This window comes from Hibiscus syriacus, unplaced genomic scaffold (genome assembly GCF_006381635.1).
Source record: "Hibiscus syriacus cultivar Baekdansim isolate YM2019G1 unplaced genomic scaffold, ASM638163v2 tig00116997_pilon, whole genome shotgun sequence".
NCBI classification, from domain to species: Eukaryota; Viridiplantae; Streptophyta; class Magnoliopsida; order Malvales; family Malvaceae; genus Hibiscus; species Hibiscus syriacus.
In genome coordinates this window covers 4380705-4395990 of record NW_024063513.1, presented here as the reverse complement: position 1 = coordinate 4395990, position 15286 = coordinate 4380705, and the positions used below count along the sequence as shown (strand labels likewise).

Sequence of the window (15286 nt, the reverse complement as noted above, 5' to 3'; positions counted from 1 at the left end):
CATAAAAAATTGGCGCCTGCTTATCTTGAATCTGCAACGGTAAGTTTTTGTGGATAAATCTTTTTTATTTATGTTGAAAGAAAAACTACTTTCATTTGTTTTTAACTCTTGGAAGAGGAAGATGTTGGGGTTCGAGTTTCAAAAGAGCCGGCTAAGGAAGATGCTAAGATGGAAACTGATGAAGCACCTATAGATACTGCTAACCCCAATGCCTAGGAGACGGATGTTAACATGCAATACGTCAAGGGTATAGTCGATTTGGCAGGGGTTGAAAATGGTGCTCATGAGTCAGGGGACAAGCCTATGCAAACGGAAACTGATAGCAAAGTAGGTGTTTTTGATCTCCATGCTATACGCAAGAATTGTTAGAATGGTTGTGTTGCCTCTAGGGGCTTACTCCTAGTCTTCAAAACTGTAGTTGTTTCATATATGGAGTATTTTTGGAGCCTGTGTATTTTGTTTTTATATGGAATAATTTTTTTATACGTTCTGCCTGTCATATAGGTTGAGGCTCCCAAGAAGGTCAAGAAAACAAATGTCCCAGTGGCAGAGTTGGTTTATGGTGCAATGTTACCTGCAGATGTTCAAAAAGCAGTGGAGGAGTTTGAAATGACTTTGCAAGATAGGGTTATGGAAGAAACAAAGGATAAAAAGAATGCAATCGAGGCCTATGTCTATGACATGAGGAATAAGGTAAATTGTCTTCATCTAATTTTTCAAAATTGTTATTTGCCTGTTATGATCTTAGAAGTAATTAGTGTGCGATGTCCTCAGCTTAGTGACAACTAACATGATTTTGTTACTGCTCCAGAGAAGGAAGAATTCGCTGCTAAGCTTCAGGAAACAGAGGATTGCCTGTATGAAGATGGAGAGGACGAAACAAAGGGCGTCTATGTTGCCAAGCTCGAAGAGCTTAATAAGGTAATCATTCTCTTTCTGTTATCTTTTAGGTTGACTGTATGATATGCCCAACTGACAGGAGTCTTAATTTTACAGCAAGGGGATCCTATTGAAGAGCGTTACAAAGAATATGCTGCGAAGGGGAACTGTTCTTGATCAGCTTACTTACTGTATTAACAGTTATAGGGAAGCAGCCATGTCAAGTGACCCAAAGTTTGATCACATTGAACTTTAGAGAAGCAAAAGGTAATAGTCCCCCCTTATCCTCTCTATTTTGACCCCCTTCTATTGCTGAGATCTAAATTATTGTGGTACACTATAGGTTTTGAATGAGTGGGGGGAAGCTGAGGCCTGGCTAAGAAAGAAAAACATTAGCAAGATCAACTTCCTAAGTATGTCACTCTGGTTCTTTCGTCAGCCGAGTTGAGAAAGAATGACGAAGCACTAGACAGGTACCCGCTATTTCACTTTCTCAAGGTTTTGTAGATTCCTGTTTTATTCATACTTTATGCTTAGATATCGAGTTTTTCTTTAAACAGGTTTTGCAGACCAATAATGACGAAAGCGAAACTAGTTCAACCAGCCACGCCTGAAACACCACCAGCTACACCTAGTCAGGGAAGTGAGGCTCAGCCACAGGGTGCAGATGGCACGGAAGCCAATCGCAACATGAACCCGTGTGAGAGTACAGCAGCAAGCAATGGTGAAGCACCTCCAACTTCTGCAGAACCAATGGAAACTGACAAGTCAGAGACTACTTCAAGTGCTGCCTAAATTATTAGCCTACTGGTATTGTGATGATTTTTGCAGCCAAAATACGGTGTCCTTATGTATAACGACTATTTTGAAAGACCCTTAACACCAGCTCTTGGGTAGGCTGATAGAAGAGTACGTTGGTGATCCTTTTACAACTTTATAAGCCTTCTCTCTGCAATGTCGGCAAAGACTTGCTATTAAGAGCGGATCTTTAGAATCCGGGGTTTCAAGAGAGGGACTGCAATTAGTCTTGCCTGCTAATATTTGATGTTAAGGGTGGTTGAATTTTACTCTTTTTACGAGGATTTTAAGTGTTGATTCATTTCATGATTGTAGGGTCTATCTTGGGATTAGTAATCACTTCCGATTCTGGGTAATGTTGATTTTCTCAGCATTCTGTATTTTTACTGGTTTCAGTTAGGGTTTCACATTATTTCTGGGTATGAAGATTCTTCCGGTTTTGTTTTTACTTTTTACTCGCTTGCAGATAAGAATAATCGTGCTTTCATGGATAAACTCTTCAAACTGTTCTCAAATCAAGGCTATTGGACGTTTTGCCGACAATACATTTCACCTATAATGTTTTTCTTCAAACTTGTTTCTGCCTCGAGCCAAGTGACACGCTGGTATTTCGGTTACTTATTAGCACGAGTTTTTCGTCAAACTTCTGCGAGTTTGAAGATTAGAGAAATATGCATTTTTATGGGCATGAAAAGGGTTGGAGTTTGCACTACGTAATCTTCAAAGATGATATGAGAGGAGTCTAATTATGTGGGATTGTTATGATAAAAAGCAATAGTTTCACTGAATGGGCATATGCATACATCTGCCATTGATCAACTTGGTCATCGTATAAACAGTTTATATGAACAACCGTGTCAGATGACTCCAAATTTGATGTCAATGTACTAGAAAAGTACAAGGTTTAGGCCATCTTTCTACTCCAGTATATTTGCCTCATGGCCTCGCTTCACAAAAAGTAAAAAACTGACCGATAGAACTAATCATCGTACTAGTGTAGAGAAACCTTAATTCAGCTCCAAACTAGATAATGTACAAGGGACCGTGCATTGTTGACTATCACGTATTAGACTTTAGAAACCTAAACCTAATTATGAGATCTATTTGTCCTTTCCGAAAACAAAATAATGTTTTATAACTAGATTGCATATTTCAAGCTTGATCGTTGGTGACATCAACGGAGGGCAAAAAGGGTGACCAGTGAAATATAACCATGAAGGCTCAAAAATAAAAATCTAACTCACAATAGCGTTTGGCAACAGGCTCCAACATATTATACAACAACATTTAGCATTCAACATTGAATCGAAATGGTGAATATAACTGGGTTTTGCGTGCATTACCCGCTGGCATTCTCGGTGGAGTTATCCTCTTTATCGCCCTGCTGTATTTTTGTAATCTCAGCTTGTGCACTTTCCATGATCTGCCACTTCTGCATTTCCATCTCCCTATGAAAATCCATTCTCATCTTCTCTAATTCCAACATCTGCTGCCTTTTACCATTCTCAATCTTTCCATATATGTCGCTGAATTTATGGATTGAATCTGCAAGCAGCCGGAATGAAGAACCCTCATCACATAGCCTCCTGAATCTTCTCTTTTTAGGAGGCAGTCCATCTGAGATGTCCTCATCACTATCACCAGATTCTGAATTTGCTGGACTATCCCTCATTTCGTCCATATCATTTGACCGGCTCGAGTAAGGCCTAGAGTTCGTGAATACAGCCTCACCCGATTCCAAACCACAAGACAGTCCACCCTGCTGTGGAGGAGTTGACATTAACATATACATCTTCCTAAAATAAACCCATTTGCTAGTGGTAGCACAAGTCTCTGCCAGCATAGCCTTCTCCTTCTTGTACTTCTTCTTTAATGTATCCAGTCGATTGCGACACTGGGTGTCGGTCCTTACAATCTATGAAACCTCCGAAACATAATCTGTAACTTCTTTCCATTCCTCGGATCGAAGACTCTTCCTCTCACGTTGCAAGAAACGGTCACCCCAAGCATCTAGTAAAACAAATGTCTCACGTTCAGTCCAGTCCGTGAGAGAGTTCCTCCCACCATGAGAGGGCTTTGGCACCGACGGAAAATTCCTACACTTTGGAGAAAAATTAAATCCTGAAGGTTCTAAAATCCTTCTGAATTTTTTCTCTTTATAAAAGGAAATAAATTCAAAACCTAGCTTCCTCCATTATTATCGAATTAACCAACAAATACCTTTAAAAATTACTCAAAAAAAAATTAACTTTCTCAACTGTAAATCACAGAATTCTAAATCTGACCTAATTTAACAATATGAAAACCGCCCATTATACAACGTTTCTTTTTTTGGAAAAAAGAGAGTTAAACTTCATATTCCTGTTCCTTTTTGACAGATCATTTTTACTACCCAACTCTTGATCACCTATTTATCTTTTCCAGGAATATAAAATCAGTCCCACCATCATCAAGCTCAATAAAGACCCTAAATCTTTAATTCCAAGGAACAATTGAATCAAAACTTACCTGAAAAAAGTGCTAGAATTTCCCAAACTGCTTTTGAAAATCAAATCCTAATTGAATCTCTAAGAAGCGTCGAACTCATACAAATTTAAGGCAAATTGAAGCTTTCCATTTTTATTGGATCATTTGGATGAACATTAGTAGTAGTAGTATCTACCTATAAGAAATTATTCTGTTGAATTATCGGAATATTAAAATTTATAAAATAATTATTGACTATTTATATAATTTAAATTTATCTTTTTTTTTTGGTTAAAAATTAAAGTTTATTTGAATTGGACGTTAAGATATTTATTGTCATATGATATAATTATATTTTAATAATGTCTATTAGTATCGTCGTTATTTCAAATACTGACTAGATATCCTAATGTTTCGAGCATTAACTCAACAACATAATATAAATAGAGAATTGATCCACAAAATACACTTAAAATGATTATGAGATCTGATTTTAATATATATTTAAATCAATAAGTTAACGTCAAACTTAGAGCGCCGTTAAATTTTTAATAAAAAAATAATTTAAAAATACAACAATTAAGTTATCATTTTATAATTTTTAATAGTCAAATGATTTAATTTTATAATTGAGAGATCGATTTATAACATTTAATAATTGAAGAAATCAACAAAATAAAATATTATTATCAATAAATCATTTTTATACTTTATAAATTACAAGGTCATTGTTTAAGATATTAAAAAAATATTTTATTTTCGCTATCGGTTATTAATTTTAATAAATTCTTAATATTAAATTGAAAATCGCCTCAGTGACCAAAAAAAAGTTATAATATACGATTTTAACCAACTTTTTTTGGATTTGCCAAAATGACCAACAAAATCGCAACGCGAAATAAAAATCGCAACGCGATCCCCAGAATCGCAAATCAGTTTCCAAAATCGCAACGCGATTCTTGAAAATCGCAATGCGATAGTACAAATTCGCGTTGCGATTTTCCAAAATCGCAACGCGAATATGAAAATCGCAACGCGAACACATAAATCGCAACGCGTATCCGTAAATCGCAACGCGTATCCGTAAATCGCAACGCATATGGGTAAATCGCAATGCGTATCCGTATATCGCAACGCGTATCCGTAAATCGCAACGAGAATCTGTAAATCGCAACGATAATCCGTAAATCGCAACGAGAATCTGTAAATCGCAACGATAATCCGTAAATCGCAACGAGAATCTGTAAATCACAACACTGAAATTTTGGGTATATAACACTGAAATTATAAACTAAATCCCTAAATCGCAACTCATTCCATCTCCATCTATCACTCTCTCCGGCGACATCCGTTCCTATATCGGGGACATGAAATTATGACTGACATGAATGCTCGGTTCAAGATTAGTATATCATATTCTCAAGCTTGGAGAGCCAAATGTTATGCCTTGGAATTGTTGAGGGGGTCGCCAGAAGCATCGTTTGCCCAACTGCCGGCTTATTGTCACAATTTAAAGCTGAAAAATCCTGGGTCGGTAACTCATATCAAAACAGATAGAGATGGACGCTTTGAGTTGCTGTTTATCGCCATTGGTGCTACGGTTAGTAAATCAATATAATTTTGTTGACTCATTTTTGTTAGTTACATGCATTTCACATTTAAATGATTATATTTCTTGTGTATATTATTTTGTAGATTCGTTCGTTTATTACTTGCATGCGCCCAGTTATTATAGTTGACGGAGCACATTTGAAAGGTCGATACCTTGGAGTAAACTTATTAGCAGTAGCCATGGATGCTAACAATGGGATATTGCCAATAGCTTACGGGGTTGGCAAATCTGAAACCTCTGATTCATGGACATGGTTTATGGGGCATCTTAGGGATTGCATAGGTCCTATTAGCAATCTGACAATCATATCCGATAGGGCAAACTCAATTGACAACGCTGTTAGAAGGTGTTTCCCAGATGCATTTTATGTGTGAACTTTTAACATTTTCAGTTGAATTAATGACTCAGGCCAACCATTTTGACTTAACCAACTCTTGTTATTCAGTTGTTATCACTATTAGGCATGCATTTGACTATCGCAACACGGAAATTACAATCGCAACGAGAGAATCGCAATGCGAAATGAAAATCACATTGCGATTCTCTCGTTGCGATTTTCATTTCCGCATTGCGATTTTCATTTCGCATTGCGATTCTCTCGTTGCGATTTTCATTTCGCATTGCGATTTTCATTTCGCATTGCGATAGTCAATTTTGCCTTCAACATAATGCAGATTGAAATCAACAAAATCAACCATTACATTTCGCAATGCGGAAATGAAAATCGCAACGAGAGAATCGCAATGCGAAATGAAAATCGCAACGAGAGAATCGCAATGCGAAATGAAAATCGCAATGCGAAATGAAAATCGCAACGAGATAATCGCAATGCGAAATTAAAATCGCATTGCGATTCTCCCATTGCGATTTTCATTTCCGCATTGCGATTTTCATTTCGCATTGCGATTCTCTCGTTGCGATTTTCATTTCGCATTGCGATTTTCATTTCGCATTGCGATAGTCAATTTTGCCTTCAACATAATGCAGATTGAAATCAACAAAATCAACCATTACATTTCAATCAATTAAACAAGCACAAATAAGAATTATATTCGCATCAATTACACAAATCAACTTTTACAAATCATCTTTTACAAATCAATTAAACAATCAAAAAATAAGCAATAATTCTTATTTCCGATCATCTACTATTGAATCAACTTTTACAAATCAATTAAACAATCAAAAAACAATCAATTAAACTATTGAATCAACTTTTGCAGCTCGACATCATTTTCACGCAGTTCACTTCTGAGATTAACCTGCAGAAACCAAACATTTGTTCAAACAACACTTTCTACACATCTAAAACCTACAAACAGCAAATTATTGAATTCTAGGTACTTAACCAAACATTTTCAAACCAAAAGTATATAAACTTACCAATTGTTTATGGACATTTTTATAACGCGGATGCAGTAGGCAGCGTCTCGTATATATCGATTTAGCCATATAATGCCGAAACCACAAGCCTACTGCAGCTTTATCTCTATCGGTGGGAGGTAGATACTTGATGCTTCCCGTCGTCAAACGCTCCAACGCCAAGCATACGAGAGGACCACAATCTCCTCTGGCTCCGCTCGTTTGTTGTGGCGCGGTCTCGTCTCTAATAACTGTAATATTGAGCTTCTTTGGCTTCTTGTTTCCAGAACGAGTCCAATAATTGATCGCATCCAAGAATTTAGCCAAATGAGAGCTCCATCCCTTAATAACATCTCTTAAATCAGCCAATGATATGTAATTTATCATGCTGTCATACACTATTGTCTTAAGGGATGGGAGCTGAAGCTCGACGAGAATCCAATGTTTACGTTCCAAAACAGGGATAAACACCTGCAATCATAAGTAATAATTCATTCATTTGCGCACTTATTTCATAAAACCTTTAAACTCAATCTAAAATAAATACTAACCTTATCGACCTCCCACCATGCAGGATAAAGTTTAGCTTGTCCATTGCCCAAATCAAATGATTCATTTCGTGCATTCTTCAAGTGAACGGCGTGAAAAGACGTCGGCATAATTGTATATCGTATATTTTTATTTTTCTTAAGTTTTCTTATTATTAGAAGACGTGTCACCCACGCATCGATATGTTTTACAAAAAAAGACATATATTAGTGACTTACATAAATTTAAAAAAAAATTAATCAAATTGAAATATAAGAAAAATATAAGACTTACCCCCCCATCGAAATAGCCATTGTCTTCGACCCCTAATAATACGCCCCACCAAGACCGATCAAGCAACAAATAGATATCATCGGTGAGCTTGCATATGTCAGTGAAACACCCCTGGCTCCGCTCATGTAGATAAAAATCAACAGCGGTCTTAGCCCAAAGGGTGTTATCCAGAATTGTGTCCGGTAGTTGTTCCCTCTCCTCTTCAGATACCGGTATGGTACTGGCCGGTAACTCATACAAGAGCCAACTTGAATCCATCATGTCCGGCACGTCAGAGGGTTTCTCAAGAAGCCTACATATGACGCCATGTGAATCGGGCTCTTGAATGGTGGGAGGGACCTCTTCAATGATGACAGTGGCCTCTTGAACGGTGGGAGGGGACTCTCGAGGAATGATAGGGGGGGCCTCTTCAACGATAGGAGTGGACTCTTGAGGGATGACAGGCGAGTCGGGCTTCTTCTTGCGGTGTCTTCGCACTATTGGGGTGTACGGAGACTTAATAGCACGTGCACGCTGTCTGATGCGTGAACTCCGTCGTGCAAGCATAACCCAACGTAAAGCATCCACTCTATCGGGCCGCTAAATAATTAAATACAAAAATCAGTAAATAAACAGACATGATATTTAAACAGTGAAAACAAAGACAAATATGTTTCAAACTTGCATTGTATTCACCCAAGTCATTATTCTATCATAGTTCACAAAATGCATCAGATAACAAAGAAAAATATGTTTCAAACTAATACCCTGAAGTTAGTATTTGTCTTTGTTTTGTCTTTTGGTTGAAAGTAAATTTATCCATTCAAGTTTCAATTTGCAGAAGAAGAAATAGTTTACTTTCGCAACACGAAACTTAAAATCGCAACGCGAAACCAAAATCGCAACGCGAAATGAAAATCGCAACGACAGAATCGCAATGCGAAATGAAAATCGCAACGAAGAATCAACGCGAAATGAAATCGCAATGCGATTTTGGTTTCGCGTTGCGATCTTGTCGTTGCGATTTTGGTTTCGCGTTGCGATTCTGTCGTTGCGATTTTCATTTCGCGTTGCGATTTTGGTTTCGCGTTGCGATTTTAAGTTTCGTGTTGCGAAAGTAAACTATTTCTTCTTCTGCAAATTGAAACTTGAATGGATAAATTTACTTTCAACCAAAAGACAAAACAAAGACAAATACTATTTCACAGTGTTAAAGAATACACAGTTTAGCAGAATTGGCAGCAACCGAACAAATTTACTTTCAACCAAAAGACAAAACAAAGACAAATACTATTTCACAGTGTTATAGAATACACAGTTTAGCAGAATTGGCAGCAACCGAACAAATTTACTTTCAACCAAAAGACAAAACAAAGACAAATACTATTTCACAGTGTTAAAGAATACACAGTTTAGCAGAATTGGCAGCAACCGAACAAATTTACTTTCAACCAAAAGACAAAACAAAGACAAATACTATTTCACAGTGTTAAAGAATACACAGTTTAGCAGAATTGGCAGCAACCAACAAATTTACTTTCAACCAAAAGACAAAACAAAGACAAATACTATTTCACAGTGTTAAAGAATACACAGTTTAGCAGAATTGGCAGCAACCGAATAAATTTACTAAGCAATCTAAGTGAAATGGCTAATCTAAGTGAAATTACGAGTAAATTTATCATTAAGTTAAATATGGAAATCTTAAACTTACCTCGTTGCGTAGAGTATGAACCTCATTCTGCAACGATACTATCATCTCACGTAGAGCGGCAACCTCACCACGTAAAGTTGACACCTCCACACGCCATGCACCATCGTTATCGCGTAGAGTACCGATCTCCTCACGCAAGGCATTGACCTCATCACGTAACTCCCTTGACTCATCCCATTGAGGTGGAGGTGGAGAACAGGGAGATAGGAGTCGTGGCATCTTTGCCGGTCGCCTATCATGAGGTGATGGTGGAGAAGAGGCTCGATGATGTGACGGGATAGGTGATGGCTCTCGTTCTAGAGGTGTATAGTCGGGTCGATCGGGTGATGGCTCTAGGTGAGGTGATGGCTCTCGAATTGGAGGAAGTGGATGCTGCTCATCATCCGTGCCATCAAAAAAATTCAGACTAGCTTGCCACCAATCAGTGGCAAGCTCTTCCTCCGTGGGTGTCAGTCTTTGTAATGGAATGTTAGCCTCCTAAAATATAAAAACTCAAACAAAGTTAAACGTCTACTATTAATAACTTGTTTATATATTATATGAAAGTATTTGTGTTAACTTACATTATTTATTGTGGCATATGGTATTAAGTCTTCCCAATCCAACAGAGTTTTCCTCTTCCAGGAAATAGCCCTGGGAATATCATTTGACGTTTTTATTGCATATGTACGCATGCTGGGGAAAGCCTCGAATATCCAAATCTACAAACAATATAATAACAAATTAGTAATTGTTAAATAATTAATTATAATTTTAGAAACATTATATAGAAATTCTTACCTTAAAGGCCCAAACAAAGCCTGACAAAGTGTATTTGGACCCATCGCCCCGCAAACTTTTGCGGTCATCAAAGGCAGACGACAACTTAGTCCAGGTAGCTTTCCATATATACGAACCCCACGGAAACAGATTCCATGCATTCAGGTCCTCTACCAATATTATTAGCTCCCGATGAATAGGTTGTCTGGCCTCTCTGCCTAAAAAGCCGGCATACACAAGTAGTAGAAGGCATACTCGGACAACATCGACGTCATCCATCCGAGTGAAACCAGCTTTCTTATTAAACAATTTCTTCAGGTCGTCGACATGTAGGTTCGGCTTCTCCATTGACTCATCCGGAAAAACCCGGGATAACCATGATGGGCGGGCGATATGACGAGTGTACCGGCCTACATCATCGTGTCCGAATCGTAGACCAGTGATTAAGCAGAACTCCTTCCGCCCAAAACAAGTATACGCTGGTGGAAAATGAAACCATATCTCTTCCTCACCACGTTGTATACTGTCGGGTAGATTTGATGTCATGGTCTGAAGCCACAAATGGGTCAAATTAGCATCTCCACCCGGATGCTGTACTCTCAGCCATGGCCCGAAGCAGGTTTCCTCAAACAATTGTCTTTGAGCAGGTGAAAGCTTCTTTGCAATTGTAGTGGCCAGGCTGACTTTATTTCTCAAGGTCAATTGAGCCGAAAAAAATTTCTACAAAAACAATAAACATACCAAGTTAGATATACCAAAAACTACACTGTGAAGATATACCAAAAACAATAAACATAAAAAGTAGTAGTTTATTCTTGAAACTAAAATTTGCAACACTGTTTTGTCTTTTGGTTGAAATGAAAATCGCAACGAGAGAATCGCAACGCGAGATGACAATCGCAACGAGAGAATCGCAACGCGAAATGACAATCGCAACGAGAGAATCGCAACGCGAAATGAAAATCGCAATGCGATTTTGGTTTCGCGTTGCGATTCTCTCGTTGCGATTTTCATTTCGCGTTGCGATTCTCTCGTTGCGATTGTCATTTCTCTCGTTGCGACAGTCATTCTCTCGTTGCGATTTTCATTTATCTCGTTGCGACTCTTCTGCAAATTGAAACTTGAATGGATTGCATTACTTCAACCAAAAGACAGAACAAAGACAAAGACAAATACTAACTTGAAAATCGGAACGAGAGAATAGCAACGCGAAATGAAAATCGCAACGACAGAATCGTAACGCGAAATGAAATCTAAGTGAAATGGTTAATCTATTATTGAAATGACCAGTAAACTTATCATCAGTTTCAATATGAAAACCTACAATAATGCAAACATTTCAAAATAAAATAATTAAAAAAACTAACCCTCGGAGGTTGATTTTCCATTTCTGAATATTGTGAGGGATTTCTGACCGTGAATGGTTGTGAGGGATTTCGCCGGAGATGGGGACGGAAATCTTCGGAGATGGGGACGGATTTCTTCGCCGTAGAGAGTGAGAGATGGAGATGGGACTGAGTTGTGATTTTAGGTTTTAGGTTATGAGTTGCGATTACGGGATTTTGTCTTAATATTCTTTTTGTAATTTGAAAATAAAATACGCGTAGCGATTATAATGGCGCTTTAAATATCGCGTTGCGATTTACGGATTATCGTTGCGATTTACAGATTCTCGTTGCGATTTACGGATACGCGTTGCGATATACGGATACGCATTGCGATTTACCCATACGCGTTGCGATTTACGGATACACGTTGCGATTTACGGATACGCGTTGCGATTTATGTGTTCGCGTTGCGATTTTCATATTCGCGTTGCGATTTTGGAAAATCGCAATGCGAATTTGTACTATCGCATTGCGATTTTCAATAATCGCGTTGCGATTTTGGAAACTGATTTGCGATTCTGGGGATCGCGTTGCGATTTTTATTTCGCGTTGCGATTTTGTTGGTCATTTTGGCAAATCCAAAAAAAGTTGGTTAAAATCGTATATTATAACTTTTTTTTGGTCACTGAGGCGATTTTCTCTATTAAATTTTGTTTATTTGTTAACTATCATATTTTTTTAACATGTTAATTATCATATTAAACTTTAATAAAGTATATTTCAATCTGTTGTTATAAACATACTCATAGTAAAAAATAAATACATATATGTTTATTCATCATATATTAATGAATATATTCTATTTAATTAATAACACACGAAATTTTGAGACGATATATTTTATTAAAAATCTATATTTATATTTACCCAAAAAATGTCTATATTTATAGTACGTAATTATATATTTTGAAAATTTAATTTTCAAAATCCAAACATTTATCTCTCCTTAAAATGGCATTTTTCCTCAAAAATCATCGGTGATCGGTATATTTATTGATCTAATACCGGTCAGATTATATTTCTCGATCTAACACCCGTAGCAGTAAAGCGCGCCTCCTGAATCGCCCTATATGCTGATTTGGCGCCACGTGGAGTATAGCGCGCCCCCTGTACCGCGCTATACGCTGACTGGGTTACACGTGAGTATAGCACGCCCCCTGCTCCGTGCTATACGCCACGTCGGGGTATAGCGCGGATCAGGGGCCGCGCTATACGCCGTACCAAAATTATATTTAACGCGGTCCCTGATCCGCGCTATATAATAATTACATATAACGCGATACCGGTACCGCGCCTTATATGTTTATAAATACCGCATCTCTCTTCACATCTCCTACATCTCTCATCTCTTATAAATTAATACAATAATTCTGTCAACGAGTAATAATTATGACAATCTTCTCATATTTGATTTAGAAGTTCGTGCGCTTTTTCATTATTAGGTAATTTTGTTATAATTTTTTAATTATACTTATTGTTTATTATCATTATTTGATATTATACTAATTATTTTCAATTAATTTTTATGTTTGTAAAATTGAAAAGCGGGAGCATACGTCGAAATAGTTTTGCGGTGCAGGTAAAAATATAAAATTATATTATTTAAATTATTTACGTTGATGTGTAAAAAAAATTGTGTTATATTTTCGTTTATATATAATTTATTTAATCAGGTTTGTTTAAGTTATTTTTTTTGCAGATATAATATTGCCGTACTTTTAAACTCAAAGAATGGCGCGACTTTCAGCTATTGTTTATTATGATGGTGAAATTCGAGAAGATGAAACCGGCGTTGTTTTCTTATCAAATGAACGTGTTAAAATATCATTCAAGAGAAACATAACTCTTGAGGAGATGATAACGAAGATTTCGAGGAAGATTCATGTTGGAAGTAATAGAAGAATGTTGTCGTTGCAATACAGATTTCCAACATCATTGTTGCCATTAACTTATACAGCGTTCGAACTTTCGAACAATGATGATGTTCAAATGATGGTTGAAGCTCAAAGTAATTATTTAGACGCCGCTATTGAGATGTATGCACATTTTGTTTAAGTGCGTCCTGTTCGGGGTCAAACTTTAAGCTCACACTATGGGCTGGCTGAACAAGTTGATCAAATTGATAGCCCGACTACAGTAATATGTAATGATTTTTGTTAGGATTTTCGGAAGCTCGAAACGACAATCGGAATGATTTACAAAGAGGAGTCGGAACGGTTTTGTGTTTAGGGAGTAAGGAGATTGAAAGATAGAGAATTGCACAGCGATTTATAGTGGTTCGACTTTCTCAATCAAAGTCTACGTCCACTACCTTAGCTCCTCACCAAGGATTTTCCAACAAATTCACTAATTTGTTCTTTCTTTTGAGGATAAAGAGTAACCTTACAAATTCCCTAGTTTTTCCAGACTAAACTAGAACATTTCCCTAGCTTTTACACGGGATTAGCTAGAACCTTTCCCCTTTACAAAAGGATAAAAGATGTAAACAAGAAAACCTCTCTAAGGTAGGTGTTTACAAGATTGAGCTCACAAGAACAAAATATTTACAAGACAAAGATGAAATAAGAATGAAAAACTCTTCTCTTGTGTTTGATTGCTTGGATAGTTGTTCTCTTTTTTCTTCAAGTGTCCTTAGCTTGTATTTATAGCTTGAAATGTGTTTGAAGTCATATCTAGCCGTTGGGGATGTTTTGGGGCCGTTTGGGAATGATTTTTCTGCAAAAATAGGCTGCCCAGAATGGGGGGAATCGGTACCCCTTCATAGGAATCGATACCCCTTCATAATATTCAAATATTATGACCGTTGGGCTGATGAACAGTGAGGGAATCGGTACCCCCTTTTACATACTGGAATTTTTGAGTCTCGGGGTACTGTTCAAACAGTGATTTACTGTTCAAATAGTAATTTACTATTCAAATAGTAAAATACTATTCATAAAAACATTTTTGTGCTCAATTTTAAATTAAAAGAACTTTGAATTATTTTTGTAAATTTTGAATAAATTCAATTAAGTCCAAATACATTTTGTAAATTCAATTCAAGTCCAAAAACCATTTTGCCTTAAATTGTTATATCGAAACATAGTTCAACAATTTTAATACCATAATAGAGAGACATTCATCCGCAACTCCTTACGATATGTACCGAGGTGGGTCCACGAACAATCTGTATGGCAACACCGCTTCCAGTTCAAGGGGAAGACATTCATCTGCAAATTTCTTTGACCATATGGAGATGCTATCAAAGCAACCATCTGTGCAGTTCCATTTGACACGATGGCTTCAAGCTCCAGGGGGAGGCATTCGGCTGCGAGCTTTTTCGATCTCAATGTTGATATGTCTTCCAGTTCAAGGGGAAGGCGTGCAAGTAGTAGGTTCTTCGACCTAAATGTGGAGAGCATGGAGGAACCATTATCTCCACCAGAAGAACCGCTTCGTGAGCCTGGTGGGGATGGTGCTGAGACTGAACTATTCATTCACCCAGAATCACCGCAATTCAACTCCGAT

General features: G+C 37.3%; 2 pseudogenes; one reads left to right on the top strand and one right to left on the bottom strand.

The window, feature by feature from the left end:
- The first annotated feature begins 105 nt into the window (after window positions 1–105).
- On the top strand, window positions 106–1843 carry LOC120194473 (annotated as a pseudogene).
- A 1014-nt stretch (window positions 1844–2857) lies between these two features.
- LOC120194471 lies at window positions 2858–3872 on the bottom strand (annotated as a pseudogene).
- Window positions 3873–15286: the final 11414 nt, after the last annotated feature.